This window comes from Ochotona princeps, chromosome 31, assembly GCF_030435755.1.
Source record: "Ochotona princeps isolate mOchPri1 chromosome 31, mOchPri1.hap1, whole genome shotgun sequence".
In the NCBI taxonomy this organism is placed as follows: Eukaryota; Metazoa; Chordata; class Mammalia; order Lagomorpha; family Ochotonidae; genus Ochotona; species Ochotona princeps.
This window is the reverse complement of record NC_080862.1, coordinates 367,948-390,721: the sequence shown is the minus strand read 5'-3', so window position 1 is coordinate 390,721 and position 22,774 is coordinate 367,948. Positions and strand designations below refer to the sequence as shown.

The window sequence follows — 22,774 nt, the reverse complement described above, 5'->3', positions numbered from 1 at the left end:
ACGGCCGGTGCGCACCAATCTGATGCCAGGAACCAGGAACCTCCTCCGGGTCTCCCACACAGGTGCAGGGTCCCAAGGCATTGGGCCTTCCTGGACTGCCTTCCCAGGCCACAAGCAGGGAGCTGGATGGGAAGTGGAGCCGCCGGGATTAGAACCGGCGCCCATATGGGATCCTGGGGCGTCCAAGGCGAGGACTTGAGCCGCTAGGCCACACCGCTGGGCCCAAAAAAAAGTAGCTGTTTCTAAATATTGATATTTAAATATCTAAATTACATTAAGCTATGTCATTGAAAAACTAATATATTCACCCCTACCATAGAGTGTGCTTCAAAACCCGACTGAGGGTGGGGTGGGAAGTGGGCCTTCACCTGGTGGGGAAGAAGCTGGCCAGGTTACCTCTGTGCCTCCCTGGAATGTTCCGGGTGCAGCTCTGGCCCTGACGCAGGCCTCACACTGACCCCAGCCTTAGTAGGTAGCAGGGACAGGACGGCTCAAGTAACCAGGTTCCCGCCACCCACGTGGGAAACCTGGACTGAGTTCTTCTTTGGCCTCAGTTCCAGCTGGGGCTGCTCTGGACATACTGGGAGTAAACCAGCAAATGGGATCTCTTCTCTGCCTCTTCCCCACTACACACCCTCCCTCTCTCTGTGTCCCCCTGCCTCTCCCTGCCAAAACATATGTAGTTTAAAAAAAGATTTACTTTGTTTTTATCGGAAAGGCAGATGTACACAGAGAGGAGAGACAGAAATATCCTCCGTCCACTGGTTCATTCCCCAAACGCCGTGATGGCCAGAGCTGAGTCAATCCAAAGCCAGGAGTCAGAAGCATCTTCTGGCTCTCCCTTACAGGTGCAGGGTTCCAAGGCTTTGGGCCATCGTCGACTGCTTTCCCAGGCCACAGGCAGGTAGCTGGAAGGCAAGCGAATAGCCGGGACACAAACCAGCACCCATAAGGGATCCCAGAGCATGCAAGGCAAGGATTCAGCCACTGAGCCATCATGCTTTCTTTCTAAGAAAGCAAGCTGACTGGGCTACAAGAGTAGAAAAAACTGAAGTTCAATGGCTTCACCCTTCAACTACTCCCTCAGCCTCAATTTCCCCATTAACAGATGAAAAGGTCAACTATGTAAACATCATCTAAAATAATTAAAAAAAAAAAAAGATGAAAAGATTTACAGACGAGGACTAGGTTTCCTTCCAACAACAGACTAGGCGCTCCCACTTCACTTGGCCTGTTCTGTTAATAGCTTCTGACCACAAGACAGTGGTGAGGCACAACAGATAAGGCGTCCGAGCACGCTGCTCGCACTGGCTGTCTTGGCCACAGGCAGTACCAGCTCGTCACAGGAATCCTCGTCCAGGCTGAGCTTGGGGACAGCTGCTGCTGACAAAAGCGCCAACACAGCACCCACTGATCATAGGAAGAGGTCATTACACTCACACAACAGCCTTTGTTCCAACAAACTGTATTTCTAATGATGCGTGATAAAAATGATTTGATAATCCTCTCAAATGAGAACGCAAGCTTGAGTCAACAACTACAAAATCAAGTTCAACTTGTTCCCCATTGGCAGCTGTCAGCGCGCCATCGAAGTAAGACTGAATTTTACACACGGCATGTTTCAACATCTCATTTTCCACTGCCATTTTGGATGCAACCAACATGCAGTGCTTACAAAGTGGTTATTATCTATGATGAGCTCATATAAAATTAAAAGTCAGTCTTTCATCAGGAAAATTATTCAGCCTTAGCAAAGATTAGAAAGAATTTGTTTTTCTTCCATAAATGACATTGTTCAGCTTTTTAATTTATTTATTTTGCTAAATTGTCATCTTTGCGTGAGCTCCTTCATAACAGTGCATAAAGACCATACATAGCACAGAAATCTAGCCCACCAGCCCTGCCAGACAACTGAATGACACTTCCTTCCTAATTCCAGAAATGCTTCACAACTACAACCATCAAGGCAGTCAGTAATTTCGCTTTAAAAAACTTATGTACACTTTATTCAAAAAAAAAAAAAAAAAAAAAAAAGAGCTTTAAGTCAGGCTGCTGAGGTTCCCTTTTGTCAGGATTCAAGTGGCCGTCAGTGCGTGCACACACACGGCGCTGTTCTAGCTGGCTGCACTGGGACTCTTCTGGAGGCAGACAGCAGGCACCTTCCTCGCTGCCTGTGCAAAGGCCACTGAACGAACAAAAAAGGAAATGAACTACCGCCCCACACACACTGCTTTCCAGGGTGTGGTCAGCTTTCAGGGAGCCGAAAATCTTCACTCAAAGTAGAAGAGGCAGGGAAACTGGGCTCTTATAAATAAACCATGTGACTTCAAGCTTCAAGCACTTCATTTCTCCTGTGTTTAATATCTCCATATGTAATATACAATTACATGCTTGCCTCTAAACCACCCTAACAAAAGCAAACTACATGATGTAAAAGGGTTACCTAAGAGTTCCAGCAGATTCGTTCTGACTCCTCTAAATTCACACCTTCTTTAGCCTAAACCAGCCTTCTCCCTTCAACGGCATCCTCAGAATCCAGCATTCTTACGAGATTTAAAAGCATTCCCTTTAACGTATGCCACCACATCTGCAGATCTAGGCCTGTTCTCCCATGAAATGCAGTTGGCCCAGTCCCCTGCTGCCTTTCCCGCTTCCTAATTCAGCTGCTCTCAGGCCTGGAAGACACTCTCTTCCTCATACCAGTCCCCACCACCTCAAACCTGTGACACAGGGGAAAAACAGCTGTGCCTCCGTGAGACGATGGGATGCCCATCTCAGCTCTACTAGTTCATACCTGAACCTGTAAAACTGGACTGAGACCGAAGACAGTGACATTACAAGTCATAAATGACTGGTGGACGCTTGGTGCAGCAGCTGAGGTGCCACCTGGGATACCCGCATTCCAGAGGGGAGGGCCTGAGTTCAGGTCCAGCTCAGCCCCGCGTCCCGTAGGAGGCCACAGATGAGCACTCAGGCAGAAGGGTCCCCACCACATGTGGGAGGCCAGGGGCAAGAAAAGGTCTCTGCCAGTGTCTCTCTTTCCAATAAAAGAATTTTTAAATTAATAATAACAAAAGCATTCAGTAGATATTAACCTCTCGCCCCCTCCCTCTAATCTTTATTTTCTTCCTTTTCTCCCTTCTTCCTTTCTTTTTCCATTAATAATACCTCATCAAGAAATTTCCCTCAATCATTCCGTAAGCAAGAACAAGATTCCCTACAAACGATAAACGTCTGGCTCCCTCCTACCACTAAAACTCCATCTGCCACACAGATAAGGAACTAGGAAGTTCAAGGCTAAATAGCCTGGGAGTGGGGGTGGATGGAGACTGAAAACCAGGCTGTCTGGACGTACAGGGATCCAAGGGGTGGGAATAACCTAGAAGACGGGGAGGCAGACTTGGGGAACCTGGCATGGGCAGCAGAGAAGAGGGGCCAACTCAAGTGATACTGTCAGATTCGCCGCCTGCCAAAATGTTAGATTCGCCGACCACCAGGGAAAGAAGAACTCTGCCAAATACATGAAAAGAATTTAGATGGCCTTTATTTTAGGGAACCATGGTCACGGGCTTTCCTTCCCCGTGCAGGAGAAAGACAGATTTGAAGGAGTAGGCTTCGGAGGAAGAAGAGCGAGGAAGAGACAGGGAAGGAGCCCTTTTAAACTCTTCTTGACACGGAAGTTGGAACGGGTTGGGGGCCCTTATTTGGTGGGGGCATACAGGTTTGTGTCCCTCATTGGTGCAACGGTGGTCTCACAGCCTGAGGGACCGCCAGAATTCCACCATCGCTTCTGGGTCTGGTTGGAGGCAAACTCCGCCCTTCTCTGGTTCCTGTGGTAGCCATCAATACCCACCAAATGGAAAAGCTCCCCAGACTTGCATCTTTACTGAATAATTAAAAATCAAAACTTGACTGCCTGAGCCAAGTATCTTCCACACAGGTAATAGCTCACAGATTCTTCAAGAACTCTCAGTCCTAAGAAATCAACTGTCAAATCCTGATGGAGGACAGACAGCTCCCCGCCCCTGCCGGCAGCAGCGATGCTTGTATTCGTCTTTGCCTCTGGGAACGTCCACCCCTGTGCTTCGCTGTGACACAGTCTTACAAACCAGCTGTCTGTGCTTAAGTCAACCAGTGTCTGATATTATGAGAAAGGTCTGGTCTGCGGAAACGGAAGCCAAATCCATCAAATACAGGAGAAAGAAGCTCAAATCCACATACAATGATTACCAAAAACTGGGAGACTCAGGGTCTCTGAACAGTGCCTGAGGGACTGGGTGGAGACACAGATCAGGTACCAGCAGGCTCCTGGGTCCCACTCAGAGAACTGGCACCTTCCCATGAAGAACAGAACAGACATAAACTGGAATCAGAAGACAGAGGTCAAGTTGATGAGCACGCAGATGATACAGGAAGAAACCAAACGACATCCCAGTGCACATCACCAGCTAGGCTGGAGAGAAAACTGAAATCTATGTCATCCTTACAGAAGAAGGGAACAGAAAGCAGAGCCTGCAGGCTAGCTGCAAGATGTCCCAACTGAGTCTCAAGGAAAAGCCTTCAGGAGACAGGCAGACGAAAAGACTGCACTTGGTCAGCAAGAAGAAATGGAGCTGGCTGGGATATTACAAAAGGAAATGGTTGACCTAAATGACAGCATGAGTCAGGAAACGAGGAACCTGAGGAGAGGATAGGCTGGCTAGGGTTTTGCCCCTTTGTCTCGGTTTCAGTGTGACAGTCAGATTCTCTCTTCCTGAGGACACAGAGGGCCATAGCACATGTTGGAAAGAGCTCAAAGCTCTGTTCATTGTTCCTTTCTCTTCACCTCACCACTCACTTACAGAGCCCTACGTGTTTGCCAGGCATGGTGCCAGGTGTCTTACGTCATGAGACCCACTATTGTAGAGGGAGATGAATAAGTCACCAGGTAATCACAGCCATTGAGATGGGATTACACCAAGGCCTGAGGGCGCCCACCTCACCTGCTTAGCAAGTGTCTGAAGGCATGCACTTGTAATCAGACCCACCTGGCTAGGAATCACACCTCCACTACTCATTACCTGATTTGGCCTTGGGCAGGTTACAGTCACTTGGTGCTTATATTTCTTCATCTAAAACCAGAATTTACAGCCAACTCTGCTGGGACTGTTGCGAGAATGCAACTGTTGAGCTGCTGTCTCAGGGGTGGCTTATTGAAAATGTGCCCTCAATATTGGTTTCAGAGATGTCTAGCCAGGAGGGAGGGTGTGTTAACCAAAGGACTGGTCTCTGCCACGCCCTCTGATAGCTGTGTCAGGAGCTCTGCCCGCCTCCCTCTGATTCAGGGCTCACAGGCGCATGGCAAACTTGTGTTCCAATCCCGTAGTTCTGTTTACCATCCCAGAACAGTCTGCTGCCCTCTGCCTGGGAGGCTGCAGGCTTTCTGTCTGCTTCAGGAATGTGTGTATTTTTCCTTGCTCCAGGAGGCTTTCCCAAGCCAGGCTGTGCTGATGTCCACACACTCCTTTGCGCCATCCCTGGGTCCTGACCCACCACATCCATGTTACACCCTGTTGCATCGCTGTTGCTTGGGGACACGTTAGCCTGAATGATTCCTGGGAGCAGGGCTCATTTAGTGTTACTGGCTAATCAGTGTCAATCAGAGTGTCTGAGGGGGGCGACTCAGTGCGGCTATTGAGAGAGGGAGAGAATGCATGAGTGAGTGTTGAGAAAACGCCCCCTCTTTCTTCCAGTCCCCGCCCTCCAATGCCTCCAGATCACTGGTTCTCAAAGTGAGACCCCCCCCAGAACAGCAGCACCACCCAGCTGGGTTCTCAGTAGAGATACAGATCCTCAGCCCCCACCCGACCCCGAGAAATCCCAGGAGTAGCCACCAGTAGCTCAGACGCAGGTTCCAGTTGGAGAATCATTGCCCCATGCCCCTTCTCCCTCCTAGGCCCGGCATTGTCTCCAACAAGCGTCCAAAGGAGGATAAATTTAGGCAAATACAATAACAAAAACACATATTAACTCATGAAAAATGTCTATCAGCCCACCGTTCTAAGGATACTTCAGAATATAGAGAACGCAAGTATTACTGTATTAATATGACTTCAAGTTACCTTAGTGTGTGTTTCATAAAGTTGACAGACGTTAAAGTGTTTAAATGTCCACCAAGCTCCATTTTTGCGGTATTAACATGTGAATGCTGTGACTTTTTCCCCTCACGTGTTAAATCAACAAGTATTTAGGGGCCCGGCGGCGTGGTCTAGCGGCTAAAGTCCTCGCCTTGAAAGCCCCGGGATCCCATATGGGCGACGGTTCTAATCCCGGCAGCTCCACTTCCCATCCAGCTCCCTGCTTGTGGCCTGGGAAAGCAGTTGAGGACGGCCCAATGCATTGGGACACTGCACCCGCGTGGGAGACCTGGAAGAGGTTCCAGGTTCCCGGCTTCGGATCGGCGCGCATCGGCCCGTTGCGGCTCACTTGGGGAGTGAAACATCGGACGGAAGATCTTCCTCTCTGTCTCTCCTCCTCTGTGTATATCTGGCTGTAATAAAATCAATAAAATCTTTAAAAAAAAAAAAAAAATCAACAAGTATTTATTAACTTCCTATCTCTTTACTCCTCTTCACCCCCAAAAGCTATGCAGTCATTAATTCTCCATTGAAACATCAGGTATTAAAAAATTTAGCAAAGCAAAAACAAATTCCAAAAGAAAGGAGGTTCTTTATACTCTCAGCATTCTTACAGCCCTCCAAAGCTGGGGAATCCACTCAGAACTCACTTCCTCTTTCCCCACCACACTCTCAGGAAAGCGGGGTGGGGAGTCCAGGCTCAAGGGTGAAGACTGCTCAGGAGGCCCACATCCATGTGCACCTGTTTAAGTCTCCCAACTCCGCTTCTCATTGCAGCTTCCCACCCACGTGCACATTGGGACCACATTCAAGCAGGTACTTGTGTATGCATGCACTTAGGCTAACGACGCTCTAATCTGATTATGTCAGAACTGCCCAAAGTCCAGTGAAACCTACATACTCTGATAAAAAGATTCTGACTCAGTGAGCCTGAAATAGCTGGAACTACCCTATTTAAAAATTCCCAAGTGACTCCTAGAGATCACTGAGTCAGCAATAAAACCACTTCCGGGATGTCTTCTAAGGATTTTCCTCATATGTAAACTGCAAAGTTACATTTTTTTTTGCCAACCAAAACACTGAACTATATTGTTATTTCAAAAGATAACACACTGTAGCAGGAGAAACACTTTCTTTTTGCCTTACTAGAATTTTTTAAAAAGCAACATCATAAACTTCTGGGAATGCAGGAATCTTCAAAAAGATGTGAGCAAGGCAAGGAATTAAGCGAACACAAGGACCAGGGGGCTTGCGTCTGTGCAACAGCCCTGTGCTGCCAAAACCTCATCAGCTTCAGGAGCAGCAGTGGGCAGAGTGGGTAAAGACACCACTTCTGACGGCGCCATCCCACTCGGACGCCACTGGGGTTCTTGCTGCTTCACTTCCCTGCTGACGTATCTGGGGAAGCAGCAGAAGATGGCCCAAGTCCTTGGGCCCTGGTGCCTGGCTTTGGACAGACCCAACTCCTGCTACTGCAACTGCTTCAGCAGCAAACCAGATGAAGATCCTCTCTCTCTCTCTCTGACTTTCAGATAAATAAACAAATCTTAAAAAAATAATAGATGAATTGAGTAAAAGTGCTCCCTTCTTTCTTGTCAAGTCAGCACCCCTGCTTTCGCAAGATGCACCTGAGTCTCCTCCATCAGGCAAGGACAGTGTGACAAACATGCGTGGAGACTGAGGACGCCTTCCCTGAGACCATCACGTGTCTCCGCCCTGGGAGTGTGTTCCCAGTTTATTTGTAGAACTCTGTTTAGTGCAGCTTTAAACCTTTGACTATAATGTAAATAAAAAATACATTATCTCAAAAATAACAAATAAAACATGAAGCTGAAAACATACATCTACCAAATAAGGCTTTAGCAACTGGAGAGGAAGACATCAAGAACAGACTTCAAGAAGAATAAAAATGACACCAGAAGCAACTACCGAAAAGCAAGCAAGAACAAAGAAAGCACACATGTGGGTAATGTGGGTAAATCTAGAGAAATAAGAATTTATCACGTAAAATAACAACAGCAGCAACGCATAACCCCGGTACGCTGTGGTTGTGAAAACACCTGTGGAGCGTAGCATGTTAAGCCTCACCTGCAGTATCGACATCTCAAACGGCTGTCCAGGTTTGAGTTTCAGCTGTTCCATTTCCCACCCAGCTCCCTGCTAGTGCCCTGGCAGAGTAGCAGAGGCCGGTCCAAGTTCTTGGGCCCTTGCCACCCACATAGGAGACCCAGAAGAAGCACCAGGCTCCTGGCTTTGCTCCTGTCCAGCTCCTGCCATTTTGGCCATTTAGGAAGTGATTCAGCAGATGGAAGATCTCCCTGTCTGTGTCTCTCCCTCTGTAGCTTTGCCTTTTAAATAAAAACAAAATATATCTTCTTGAGAAAAATTGGGAAGGAATAAAAGTCTCTCCTCATCAGTTAGTTATCTAAATCTTTCAGTATTCTTGACCTCTCTTCTATTCCAAATCATTCTTGACGATCACAAAAATGTATTCATTTGTCAATTCACGCTCACGCTCTTACCGGATCATTGTTATCTGAGGCAAACGGTGATTTCATTATCACAAGGTTTCTCTAAGTTATAACTAGAAATGATGTCATTGGCTCATCAGAAACATTTTACACTAAAGCAAGAACAAAATCACTTGTGGTAGATTGGAAAAATTATCCTAAGTCTTTTTTATTAAGTTCTGCCATTACCAATTCTAATATTTGCCAAATGAATCCATTAAAAAACAAAAAAAAAGCAGCAGCCATTATCTACAGGACCCAGAAAACACAGCCAGCTCAGAGAACAGCAGCTGGAGATCATCGGAGAGCTGTACCTGGTTCACTGGCGCGCTTGGCGTCCGGTGCCTCCAGTGCAGCCAGCCAAAGGAAGCCCTTGTGGGGCGAGCGCAGTCTCCAGAGGAAAGCTCAGGCACCCGGAGTGCCAGAGCTGCAGAGCCTCACACAACCACCAAAATTCTACTCGTGTTAGAAGTCACGGTCCTACGTGTACCTTCCTGTCCAGCCTCTTTGCTCCCTTACGAGCGTGCCTCTGAAAGCATGGAGCAGCACCAGGGCTGGGAGAGCACAGGACACACCGACTCCCAGGACACAGTGCTGTCTGCACGTGGACCGTGGTGACTGTTGCACAGGCTGTGAATGTTCTTCGTATTGCCTAACTGGATGTTTCTAAAATGGCTACAATGCTAAGTTATGGGCTACCTATGTATTAATGCAAAGATAAGTATCCAGGCGCAGGTGACCTCAGGCCAGTATCTTAGCCACACCTGAAATTCTTGCTAACAGGCCTACCACCTTGGGGTGGAGGGCTGTCACCCATCTCTCCTAGTGGAAAATTGAAAACCAGGCACTGTGGCGCAGTGGGTGAAGCTGCATACTGCCATAGCAGTACCCCCTGTAAGCCCTGGCTGGAGTCAATGGCTGCTCTGCTTCTGATCCAGCTGCCTGCCAACGCGCCTGCCAACGTGCCTGCCAACGTGCCCCTACTGGTGTCCTTGGGACTCTGTGGGGCCTGAACTAGCAGCTGGAAGACCTTTCTGCCCTGTCTCTCCCTGTCATTCTGCCTTACAAATAATTGAAAGCATCTTTAAAGAGAAATTAATGTTAAAAAGGAAGAAATAATAGGATTGTTGGTTGCTGACATGTCGACGGAAGACGTAACTATCTCTGTCAAAAGGCAAATCGATTCGTTTTTCCAACAGACTATGTATAGTAAATCTCTCCTTTACACTGGACAAATACCCCACCCAAGAACCTCACACCCTTCCCCCCAGCCCCACGAGGACCTTCCAAAAGTTCTTGTACAAACATATCCCCTGGGCCAGCAGGCCCGGGTGGGACCTGGCATCCAGGACTTCAAAAAGGCTGCGGAAGACGCACCTGCCGGGACCGTCGACCTCACTTAAGGCAGCAAGGCCCTACAGTTCGTTCAAGTCAGCCAAGTGCCACCCCACAGCCTCACCTTCGAGAATCACCAGGTAACGCAGAGGTTTGGCCTGATCTTCCCCACAAGTTGAGTAAGGTCTTATCTACCCAATCGCAAATTACAGAACCTGCGCAGAAAGTCGGAGGGAGGAGGCGGGCTGCGGCGCCCGTCCCTGGGGTCTGGGCGAGTAGACAGATGGGTAGGCGAAGCAGGGAAGCCGAAAGCTAAAGCAACTCAGCAGAGCCCAGTGCGCACTTCAAAACCGTCTCCATACCCTTCTGAGGCTCCAAGTATGCCTGGAATCCAGGGGCCTTTTGCCAACATCAAGATCTCCAACTCGGGTTTTCACCCCTGAGCAAGAACCTTGCGGGGAAAACCGGGGGAACGCCCAACGCCTGGACAAGAAGTTCCACACACAAATAGGGGCGCGAGCGAACTGGGGCTATATGCTGAACACATATTTTTAAATGTTCACACTCTCCACTCCATTTTAAATGCTCTCCACTCCGCCCGCCGCAACCCTGCGCACCTGGCCCCGGCGCCAACGGAAACCCAGAGGCCTTTTACAACTCCGCAGAAACTGGGCCGAAAGTCCAGGCCCTGGGGGAGCGGGTGCCAGGCAGGTAGAGGAAAGGTGTCCCCTAGTCCGTCCTTCCCAAGTAACTGCCTTTAATACCTCAGATAACCCTTGGTTCCACTCGGAGGCAGGAAAGAAAAAAGTACCACGTCTCCCAAACCACAGCCCGGACTCCACAGGTGGATCTGGCGGACGTCCACTGGCTTCTCCCGGCGCAGCCCCCTCCCACGGCCGGGCCGAAGCGCCCGCGCGAATCGGCACCCGCAAATCCCTGCCTCCCAGGCAAAAGTGGGGACCAGGAGGCTTCCGGGCGCTGCGCGGTGGTCGGCTGAGGAGAGCAGTGGGGATACTCGCCTGGACAAGGGCGGCAGCCGCGGCCGGCCGGCCGGAACGGGCGACTCTGGGCGGGCGCTCGGCGACCCGGCGCCGGCGGCTAGGCCGGTGTTCCCTGCGCTCCCGGCACGCACGGCGCGCAGCGCCTCTTTGGAGCCAGAGTGCGGGCGACTGCCCGGCGGTGGCAGGGCGCGAGGGCGTCTGCCGCCGCTCCTGTGTATTATTGTGACTCAAACTATTTCCTGTTTGGAGGCTTGGGAGAAAGAAGGAAAGAAAAAAAAAAAAACTCTCTCCTGTGTGGGGGCGGGGGGTATTGAGGGCGGCTGCCAGCGGGACAGCAGCGGCCTGCAGGGGAAGGCGGTGGGCGGTGGCTGCCACCTGCTTCCTCCGGACCCGGGCGGTGACTGGCGCGCAAGCCGGGCGCAGGCGAGGCAGTTGGGAGCGGCGCCACTTTGGGGTGTCGGGAAGGGCGGGAGTGGGGGCGTCGCTCATGCCACCCAGTGCTGGGGCAAAGGCTGCGGCCGCGGCGGTGTGACCGGAGTCTGCGCTCCCACGGGCTTTCTACGCAAACTACAGCGGGGCACAAGACGAATCACTACTGACTCCGCAAGGCTGGCTGCGCGATTAGGGTCTGCAAAGCCACTTTGCCAAGACCCCCGGGGCAATGAGCGCAAACCGACGTGCGTGTTTTGGGGCGATGGAGAGTCGTTGATTTTCTTAGTGGAGACAGGAGAAGCAGCTTCCTGCTTTCGGTGGAAAGTTAGCTTCCGTTCCCCTCCCCCGCCAGCCGCGCCCCGAGCTGGGATCGCCCGGTCAGAGGCCCTAATCCGGAAATACCGGTTCTGCGGCTGGGACAATAGGTGAGGGCGGGAGCGCCGGCCCTGCGCCCGCTTAGTCACGGCGGGAATCTGCTCTGCAGGGGAAGGTCCTAGTGTCCAGTCCACACCTTCCCAGCAGGTGCTCCCGCCTGAGGGAGCGGTAAAAGGCCCCCCTGCGAAGTTGCGGGGTGCTGTTGAAAGGAGCAAGGTTTGACTTAGGATGGGAAGGAGCTGGAGACGGACGGTAGTGATGTAGCCACAGGATGGATGTGCGGAAGGAACATCACTGGATCCCGCACTTTAAAATGGTCAAAATGGGAAAGTTTGTGGTGTGTATATTTTACCAGAATAAGAAAAAGAAGCCTCGTGCGAAGGATGTCATCAGTCATTGAGACAAGGTGGCTATGGCCTGCCAAGTTCAGCCCTTTCCCGGGCAGTGTGAGAGAAAGAGCGGCAGCAGCGCCTTTCAGGAAAGCTGGGTTGGGGGTTCAGCAAGTTAGAAGGCAGTGTGAAGACTGCCTGAGCGGCCAGGGCTCCACAGAAAGTAAAGGGTCCAAGTGAAAACATTCACCTGAGAAAGCAGAAAAACCACTCACCATGCTTTGCTTTCATTGGTTGGTTAGCTGGTTCTTCAGTGTTGGCTAGTTGCACTGCCTGGCTTGGCCGTCCTGCCGGGTGTCCTGGCTACTCTGCTTGTCACCCATCCCTGAGCTGATCACGTGTGGGAAGAAGACAGCCCAGAGACCAGGGTGGAATTTCAGCTTCTGGCCGGCTGTATGGCCACTGACACAGTGACCAGTGCATTGGAGATTCTCGTGCTCTCTATTGCCTTTCAAAGAACTAGGCTTCTATTTTAAAAAAGAAAAATGAATGATTAAGTTAAGTGGGACCTGTGAGGGAGACTCGGATCATGAATAAAGAGCAGGGCCAGGATATACATCATCTTTAGATTTGACTTTGCAGAGTTGTAAATGTTTTCAATAATAATGAAACAAAATTAACTTTTAGAACAGTGTAACCGTAGGGGACTACACTGTGGCATAGCGGGCAAAGCCCATCCAGCCCCCTGCTAATGCATCTGGGAAAGCTCAGGTCCCTGTGCCCATGTAGGGGACCAGGAGCAAGCTCCAGGCTCTAGCTGCAGCCTGGCTCAGCACTGGCCATTGTGGCCAAATCTTAGCGTCTCCCTTCTTACCTTCAAGTAACGAAAGATTTATTTATGCTTATTAGAAAGGCAAATTTACAGAGAAGAGAGACAGAGACAGAAAAGTCTCCCATCTGCTGGTTCACTCCCCAAATAGCTGCAATGACTGGAGCTCAGCCAATCCAAAGCCGGGAACCTGGAGCTCCTCCCAGGCCTTCCGTGCAGGTGCAGGGTCCCAAGGCTTTGGGCTATCCTCCATTGCTTTACCAGGCCACAAGCAAGAGGCTGAATGGGAAGTGGAGCAGCTGAAACATGAACCAGTGCCTTATGGAATCCCAGCACTTGCAGGTGGAGGATTAAGCAGTTGAGCTATCATGCCAGGCCCCTAAAAAAACACTGGAAAAAATCTAAGGGGGTTGGCACCTTGGCATACTAGGTAAGCTTCAGCCTATGGAGCCACACGCCATATGGCCCTTGTTTGAGTCTCAGCTACTCCACCTCCAATCCAGCTCCCTGATTATGGCCTGGGAAAGCAGTGGAGGATGGTCCAAGGCATTTTGGCTTCCGGCTTTGGATCAGCCCAGCTCTAATCATTGCAGCCATTTGGGGAGTGAACCAGCAGATGGAAATTCACCTCTGTCTCTTCTGCTCTCTGTGACTCCGCCTTTCAAATAAAAATAAGATAAATTTTTAAAAAAATCTAATGTTAGGGGGCCAGTGTGGTGGCATAGCCAGCTAATCCTCTTCCTGCAGTGCCAACATTCCATCTGGATGCTGGTTCATCTCCTGGCTACCCCACTTCTGATCCAGCTAAAAGCTCTTGGCCTAGGGAAGCAGCAGAAGACATCCCAGAACCTTGTGCCCTGCAAACACATGGGAGACCCAGACGAAGCTCCTGCCTTTAGACTGGCTCAGCTCTTGCCATTGGGAATTTTGAAACAATTTGGGGAGTGAACTACAGATGGAAGATCTCTCTCTCTCTCTCTCTCTGTGTCTCTCATTCTCTCTCTGTAAAAGAAACTTGCTGTTCAAATTAAAGTAAAATACATCTTTGAAAAAAACTCCAATTTTTTTTAAGATTTATTTTTATTACAAAGTCAGATATACAGAGAGGAGGAGAGACAGAGAAGATGATCTTCCATTCGATGATTCACTCCCCAAATGACTGCCAGGAGCCAGGAACCTCCTCCAGGTCTCCCACGCAGGTGCAGGGTCCCAAAGCTGTGGGCCATCCGCGACTGTTCTCCCAGGCCACAAGCAGGGAGTTGGATGGGAAGTGGAACTGCTGGAACTAGAACCGGCGCCCATATGGGATCCCGGCACATTCAAGACGAGGACTTTAGCCGCTAGGCCACCGCACCGGGCCTGAAAAAAAACTCTAATGTTAATAGTAAGTAATTATGTTAGTATCTTAAGGAATCAAGATTTCTTTCAGTGTAAAAAATCAAAGTTAAGTAATATTGTTAATGTTAGCATAGTTGTTAAGCAAATATTTTAAAAAAAATGTTTTCGCCAGGGTCTACTCTCTGAAAATGCCACCAGCTGATGCCCACCCAACAGGAATAGGCCCCCCACCGTATCACAGACTTCTCTCTGAACACCACTGGATCATAAAAGGAACCAGGACATTCTTGGAGAAGTGGGTTGATTTTAGGTTCAGGGCAAAGACTACCTGATATAAGCTTGGACTATATTGTCAATTCAGAAAGTAAGGCGGATACTAGAGAAGTGAACTCCCTCTGGTAAGAGAATACATTTGAGCATCAATAAGAAAAATAACTGCAATGAACTGACATATCAAGGATGTATACTGCACAGATTTCAAAGTGTTTGGGGCCAGAAAATCATCTTTTAATTGTATTTTTCTATAGCCCTTTGCTTCTTTTTGAAAGGTAGAGTGCCAGAGAGACTGAAAGCCAGGTTTGGGCCAGTCTAGAGCCAGGAACCAGGAGTCCCTTCCAGGGGTCCCAGATGGGTGGCAGGTGCCCACGCACATCCCCACTGGGTAGAAAGCAGAGCAGCCAAGACTCAATCCATCACTCCCACATGGACTGGACTAACACAAACATTGGCTTAAGCTGCCCCTCTATGCATCTAAGTGCCTTCATGCGCCCATGAATCCCAGGCTGGCGCAGCATGCAGTGTGGTGTTGCTGCCTGCAGTTCTGGCATGCCATATGACCCCAGCTTGAGGGCTGGCTGCGCCATTTCCCATCCAGGTCCCTGCTGTCAGCCTGGGAAAGCAGCCGCAGATGGCACTACTCCTTGGGTCCCCATATCCACACGGGCGACTCAGCTGGAGCTCCATGGCCCTAGCTTCAGCGTGGCCCAAGCCTGGACATTCCAGCCATTTAGGAGAGCCTGTGTTGTGTGAAGAAGGTTAAACTTCTGTCTGCACCACTGGTAACCCATGTAGGGACTAGTACAAGTCCCAGCAGTTCCACTTCCAATTTCCTGGGGAAGCAGAAAACAGCCCAAGTCCTTGCTTACTTGCCCCCTTCTGGGAGTCCAAACGGTTCCAGGCTCCTGGCTTTGGCCTGCCCTAACCCCAGCCAGCCCTTGAGGCCATCTGGGGAGTGAATCAGTGTATGGAACATCTCCATCTCTCCTGCTCTCTGTAACTCTGCCTTTCAAACAAACAAACAAACAAACAAATAAATTTTTAAAAGTTTGTGGAAAATGGAATTTAAAATTTATTTTGGGGTGCAGTGCGGTGGCCTAGTGGCTAAAGTCCTCGCCTGCAATGCACCAGGATCCCATATGGGCGCCAGTTCTAATCCCAGCAGCCCCACTTCCCATCCAGCTCCCTGCTTGTGGCCTGAGAGAGCAGTCGAGGACGGCCCAAAGCCTTGGGATCCTGCACCCACGTGGGAGACCAGGAGGAGGTTCCTGGTTCCCGGCTTCGGATCGGTGCAGCACCGGCCGTTGCGACTCACTTGGGAGGTGAATCATCGGATGGAAGATCTTCGCCTCTGTCTCTTCTCCTCTCTGTATATCCGGCTTTCCAATAAAAATGAATAAATCTTCTAAAAAAAAAAAACCCAACAATGCTTTGTATTTCTAGTTTGTGTACTTTCAAGAGTTCCAGGAGAGGTGAGGCGTGGAATGCGGAATGTGGGCAGAGAAGCCAGGAACAGGTGAATGCCCGCAGCTTTGTAAGTGTGTCCAGGTTGTTCGCTGCATGTCTCAGGATAATTTGTATTTCTGGAAAAGCTGGAACACAGGTCTTCAGTTTAATGGACGTACTCCACCATAATAACCATTTGTTTCTCTCAGGGTTTTGATTCAGACTGGATTGCCACATGGCCTTGTCATTTGCTCATTTCTAGTGGGCCCCGTTATCACCAAGATCACCAAGCTTGGTTCATAGTCTCTTTAACACATCCTAGACTTGTCTGACGTGAGCTCACTCACATTCCGCAACAGTACAGAAACTCTGTTTACTAACTTAATTTTTATCTTGTAAATTTAAAATTTTTTTCTGAAATAAAATGCTTTTTAAAGGGAAGAAGGAAATATTTAAAAAAAGTATATGCATAATCATGACTGCAGTGGTGGGACTGGGGCTTTTTATTTCCTTTTTTAACATACTGGAATTCGGAAGCAGTATGGAGGAAAGTTCCACATAGATTTTACAAGCTCCGTTGAGTTTTGGGGGCATCTCCTCCCTCACTGAGACTGTGGCTTACCATTGATTAGGTGCTGCCTTCAATCGGACTTTGCTCAGGTCTGTTAACCAGCAACCCTGGCCTGCCAGTTCAGGGTAACCCTGGGCACTGTCCCCTGGAGTGACCACAGCGGGCTGCTGCCCAGTCTTCTCCACGCTCACGCCCTTTCCTATCAGAGCTGTGTGTGTGTGTGTGTGTGTGTGTGCCCTCCTTTCTGTGAGGTATGTGACCCCCCACCCTAGCTCCAGGGGACAATTAATGACCATTCTAAGTGCAGTGCAGTTTCCTGCTGAGTGGCTAGCTCAGGCCCTCGTTCATTCTGCAGCACAGCGCCTCCCCCTGGCTACAGCTGATTCCCAGGTGAGCAAGGACTTGTCCCAGCAGATGGAACTCCAGGAAGTCAGCCTTGGACTTGGGGCTGGGGAGTTTCCTCCTTCTGAGGGGCTTCTGGGATGTGGGCCATGTCCTGTCACTCGGTCTGGGCAGTGGCTGCGTGAGTGTTTCTGTTTGAAAATGTAACTGGGCAGGGGTTCGTGCTTCGGTGTAGCAAATTAAGCCACAGCCTGGGAGCCTGGCATCTCACATGGGTGCCAGCCTGAGTTCCTCTTGATCCACTTCCAAGCCAATTCCCTGCTAATGGCCTGGGAAAGCAGTGGGAAATACCCAGATCCAGTCTTTCAAATAAACAAAAGAAATCTTCTCCATGAAATAACTGAGTTGTCACTAAGTACATGTTTTACATACTTTTCTATTTGTCAGCCACATTTCACACCTTAAGAGGTTTAAGTAATGATCTTGTATTCACATACTCTTGAATATGTGTATCTGCATTTATTATTTTTCAAAAATCACTTATCTGTTTGAGAGGCAAAGTGCTATGTGGAAAGAGAAAGAAAAACAGGGAGGACTCTGATCTGTGAGTTATGCCTCAGAAGTGCGCAGTCTCGGGAGCCAGGTCGAGCTCCAGCCAGCAGCTGGGCTCAACCTAGGCCTCCCATGAAGACATCCGGGACCCACGTCCTTGGGCCATCACCATTGCCTCCATGGGAAGCTGAGGTCTGGAGCCAGAGCTGAGAACTATATCCAGGCACTCCAATGTGGGAAGCAAGCAGCTTAACCAGCACCTTAACTATTATACACAACACCCAAAAGAATAATTGAAAAGTTAATAATTTAGGGCCCGGCGGCATGGCCTAGTGGCTAAAGTCCTCACCTTGAACTTGTCAGGATCCCATATGGGCGCTGGTTCTAATCCCGACGGCTCTCTTACCCATCCACTCCCTGCTCATGGCCTGGGAAGGCAGTCGAGGATGGCCTAAAGCCTTGGGACCCTGCACACACGTGGGAGACCCGGAAGAGCTCCTGGCTCCTGGCTTTGGATTGGCTCAGCTCCAGCCGTTGCGGTCACTTGGGGAGTGACCCATCGGATGGAAGATCTTCCTCTCTGTCTCTGCTCCTCTCTGTATATCCGCACCAGCCCCTCCCCTGGCTCTTGTATTATGTTGCCTCCTGCTGGTCTGGAAGGCCTCTCACCTCACAGCCTGAGCACACACAGCTCTCCCTCCTGCCCGGTCACACTGCAGCCGGAACTCCTCCCCAAGCCTTCTCCAGGTCACTGTGCTTTCCATGCTGTTGGGGGCAGGGAGCCCCTCAGCCCAGCGCTCTCAGCACCTGAGACTTCCATGCATCTCCCCACCAGTTCCAGCTGCCAACTGGATGTTGCTGCCAGCGGGGCCTTCACCTTCTCACAGGCAAAGTGTTACAAAGATGCTCTCCTCCTGCTAAGCACCCATTAAAATCTGGCTTACCCTTCAAGGCCCACATGTCCATGCATGGTTTATCACTGCTTCTTCCTGCTTCTCTCCACTGTAGCCATGTTCTGCTCCTCTGCAGGTGGCCTTGGCTCTGCCTCCAGCACGTCTCTGAGCCTCATCTGCCCAGAGCCTTCCATTTGCAGCTACTGTCACATACGTGTTACCCCCAGACCCCAGCTCCTGAATGCTTCGTAAATGGAGCTTGCATCCAGCACAGTGTGCATTCAACAAACCACAGGTATTGAACTGAAAAAGTGAACTGTCTGTAAGATCTGATTTTTTTCAAGATTTATTTTATTTTTATTGGAAAGGCATATTTGCAAGAAGGAAAGACACAGAGAAAAAAATCTTCCACCTGTTAATTCACTCTAAATGACTGCAGCAGCCATTGAGCTGAGCTGATTTGAAGCCAGGAGTTTCTTCCCACATGGTTGCAGGGCCCAAGATCTTGGGTCATGCTGCGCTGGTTTCCTAGGCCATAAGCAGAGAGCTGGATGAAAAGTGGGGCAGCTGGGACATGAAGTAGTGCCCATTTGGAATGCTGGCACTTGCAGGCGGAGGATTAGTCAGTTGAGCCATTGTGCTAGCCCTAAGATTTTATTGTATATATATACACACACATATATACGCATACATGTAAGTATATATACACACATATGTGCATATACACACACATTAGGTTGGTAGTAAAATATTAATTCCTTCACTTGATATGACTAAAAATTCCCACCAAGTATGTTCTGCAGTGGTGGCATTTGGCTTGGAGTCTAAGCTGCCAGCTGGGATGTCCACCTCCTGGCTCAAGATGCCAGGGCTCAGGCTCACAACCTTCCCTACTCCAGCTTCCTACTGACCTGTGACCTGCAGGCCCAGGGAGGCCCAGGGCTCAGGCTCACAACCTTCCCTACTCCAGCTTCCTACTGACCTGTGACCTGCAGGCCCACGGAGGCCCAGGGCTCAGGACTCAGCAACCTTCCCTACTCCAGCTTCCTACTGACCTGTGACCTGCAGGCCCAGGGAGGCCCAGGGCTCAGGCTCACAACCTTCCCTACTCCAGCTTCCTACTGACCTGTGACCTGCAGGCCCAGGGAGGCCCAGGGCTCAGGCTCACAACCTTCCCTACTCCAGCTTCCTACTGACCTGTGACCTGCAGGCCCAGGGAGGCCCAGGGCTCAGGCTCACAACCTTCCCTACTCCAGCTTCCTACTGACCTGTGACCTGCAGGCCCAGGGAGGCCCAGGGCTCAGGACTCAGCAACCTTCCCTACTCCAGCTTCCTACTGACCTGTGACCTGCAGGCCCAGGGAGGCCCAAGCAGTTAGATCCCCGCCACCCAGTGGCACACCTGGATGAGCTCTCAGCTCGCAGCTGGGCCTGGACCAACCCAGGCTATTAAAGACATCTGAGAAGCAAACTAACAGATAGGAAGACACTCTTCCTTCTTTCTTTCCTTTCTTCTTTCTCTCTCAAATAAGTAAAATACACAATTTTTTTTAAAATAAAGAATGTTCGGGCCCAGTGCGATAGCGTACTGGTTAAAGTCCTCGCCTTGCACACGCCAGGATCCCATATGGTCACCGGTTCTAATCCTGGCGGTCCTCCTTCCCATCCACTCCCTGCTGTGGCCTTGGAAAGCAGGCAAGGACGGCCTAAAGCCTTGGGACCCTGCACACACGTGGGAGACCCGGAAGAGCTCCTGGCTCCTGGCTTTGGATTGGCTCAGCTCCAGCCGTTGCGGTCACTTGGGGAGTGAACCATCGGATGGAAGATCTTCCTCTCTGTCTCTGCTCCTCTCTGTAATAAAAATAAATAAATCTTTTTTAAAAAAATAAAAATGTTCTCTGTGTTTCTTCTCAAATCAGCACAGTGAGGAAAATTGAAAAAGCCACTTACCTGACTTGCAAGCCATCCTTGGAGCCACAGTGTTTGGGTTGCTTTCCATCGCACTTGGAATCCCAGGCCACAGAAGCCAGAGGTAGCTCAGCCCTTGTCCTGCTGGGAGGGCATAACCTGCTCTGCCCTGCACAGGTGCCATGTTAGCCTTGTAGGAGGACAATGTCTTGAGTGTGCTCTGGCAACATGGGCTGTGTGTCAAGAAGTTCATGGAGACCTGCAGGGTTATGGGAGAGAGGAGCTGAGTTAATCATTCTTGCCTATGGTTCCCTAGGCAACACCCCCTTAGGGTACCAGCTAACAAGAGCCCTGCCCTGCAAACTCCCTTGGGAGGTGCTGGTTGTCAGCAGCATACAAACTCCCAGCCAGATACCACGCACTGACTCCCAAGGTATCTGCCTCCTGGGGAGCAGGCCACTGCATGTCTATAGGTGCCAAGCAGGACACAGCGCCCAGCAAGACACAGTAATTCTTACTGGGTATATACTGGTTCCACAGACACATTCTGAATGGCCCCCATGAGCAGATGCATGCACTGGGCATGGCCTCTGCCACTGAACCCCCGTTCTGGAGAGGCCTGGCTAGCGAGAAACAAGAAGCAAGTGCAGATCTGGAATCCTTCACGTCAAATTCTTAGGACCAGGATGTTTCAAATTCTAGAATTTTCAGATCTTAGAATACTTGCATACACATGAGATATTTCGAGAATGGAACTGAAGTTTAGACACAAATTCATTTTTTTAACAGATTTATCTATTTTTACTGAAAAAATCTGATTTACAGAGAAGGACACACTCAGAGATCTTCCACCTACTGATACATCTCTCAAATGGCCACAACAGCTGGAGCTGTGTTGGTCCTAATCCAGGATCTTTCTCTAGGTCTCCCATGCGGGTGCAGAGTCCAAAGGCTTTGGACCGTCCTCTACTGATTTCCCAGGCCACAAGCAGGGAGCCAGGTGAGAAGTGGAGCAGCTGGATTAGAACTAGCACTCATATGGGATGCTGGCACACAGATGGAGGGTTAGTCTGATAAGCTACCAGGCCAGCCCCTCACTCACGTTTCATTTGACTTCATACAAACAGCCTGATGGTAATTTTACAGAACAGTTTTAGAGCACCCCTGCTTTGACTGGGATCCAACACCCGAGGTCTCCTGTCAGCATTGAAGGAGTTAAGGATTTGGAACTATCTGGGGTGTTAGATTTTAGGTTGGGCATGCTCAACCAGTAGCGCTACTGTTTGTGTCCCCTAAAGGGTGGATGTGGCAGAATGACTGCAGGAGACAGTTGCTCATGGACACAGAACGGGTGGCAGACAGGCCTCTGTCCGCCCGTGGCAGGGCAGCAAGGCCCTCCTGTTCAGAGAAGTGCCACCGGGAGACAGGCTCATGCTATCGCTTGCTTTTCAGAACTACACAGAAGAAAGCCATTTAGGCCCCTAACCCCTTTGCTGAACTGGGAAATTTCAATTTTGTATTGGGAACCAGAATCATGGTGGCCAAGTTAACTTGGCAGCAAATGAGGACTGACCTGTCTCCAGAGACGAGGATGGAACTGAAGCACCAACAACCGTACATCCCATCAGAGTTAGACCCATGGTTTGATTTTAGGGTCCACCCCAGGCTCCCCTGAACATATCATGCCATTACAGCCTTGTTAGATTCACCGCTCACCAAAATGTTAGATTTGCCAACCACCAGGGAAAGAATAACTCCACCGAATATATGAAAAGAATTTAGATGGCCTTTATTTCAGAGAACCACGGTCACAGGCTTCCCTTCCCCATGCAGGAGGAAGACAGACTTGAAGGAGTAGGCTTCGGAGGAAGAAGAGCGAGGAAGAGACGGAGAAGGAGCCCTTTTAAACTCTTCTTGACACGGAAGTTGGAAAGAGGTGGGGACCCTTATTTGGTGGGGGGATATGGGTCTGTGCCCCTCCTGGGTACAAAGTCTCACAGCCTGAGGGGCCGCTAGAATTCCACCATCGCTTCTGGGTCTGGTTGGAGGCAAACTCCACCCTTCTCCAGTTACCGTGACAGCCATCTACACCATATTCTTTAGAAAATTCTGATTTTTTTAGAATTCAGCATAGCTCTATGATTCAGACACAGGACAGGAGATCTGTAAGACTCAGCCTCAGGGAGTGAGCATTTGCTGGTGAGTTGCTTAGCACCTTCATAAAATAGAGTTTCTGCTGCCCTAAGATAAGTATCTAACCCTGACCCTAACTGCATGCTCCCTCACCCTGTTAGAAAACACTGTCATGGGCCTGGCAGCGTGGCCTAGCGGCTAAAGTCCTCGCCTTGAACGCCCCGGGATCCCATATGGACGCCGGTTCTAACCCCGGCAGCTCCACTTCCCATCCAGCTCCCTGCTTGTGGCCTGGGAAAGCAGTAGAGGACGGCTCAAAGCCTTGGGGTCCTGCACTCGCATGGGAGACCTGGAGGAGGTTCCTGGTTCCCGGCTTTGGATCTGCACAG

At 50.1% G+C, this 22,774-nt stretch overlaps 1 protein-coding gene across 1 annotated transcript in view; it reads right to left on the bottom strand.

The window, feature by feature from the left end:
* TJP2 (tight junction protein 2) overlaps nucleotides 1–20,423 on the bottom strand; it is a 99,959-nt gene extending 79,536 nt beyond the window's left edge. Inside the window, exon 1 of the mRNA XM_058657413.1 lies at nucleotides 20,295–20,423. The gene's annotated coding sequence lies outside the window, so the exon portion shown is untranslated. The remainder of the gene's footprint in view (nucleotides 1–20,294) is intronic.
* Between the last annotated feature and the right edge of the window lie 2,351 nt (nucleotides 20,424–22,774).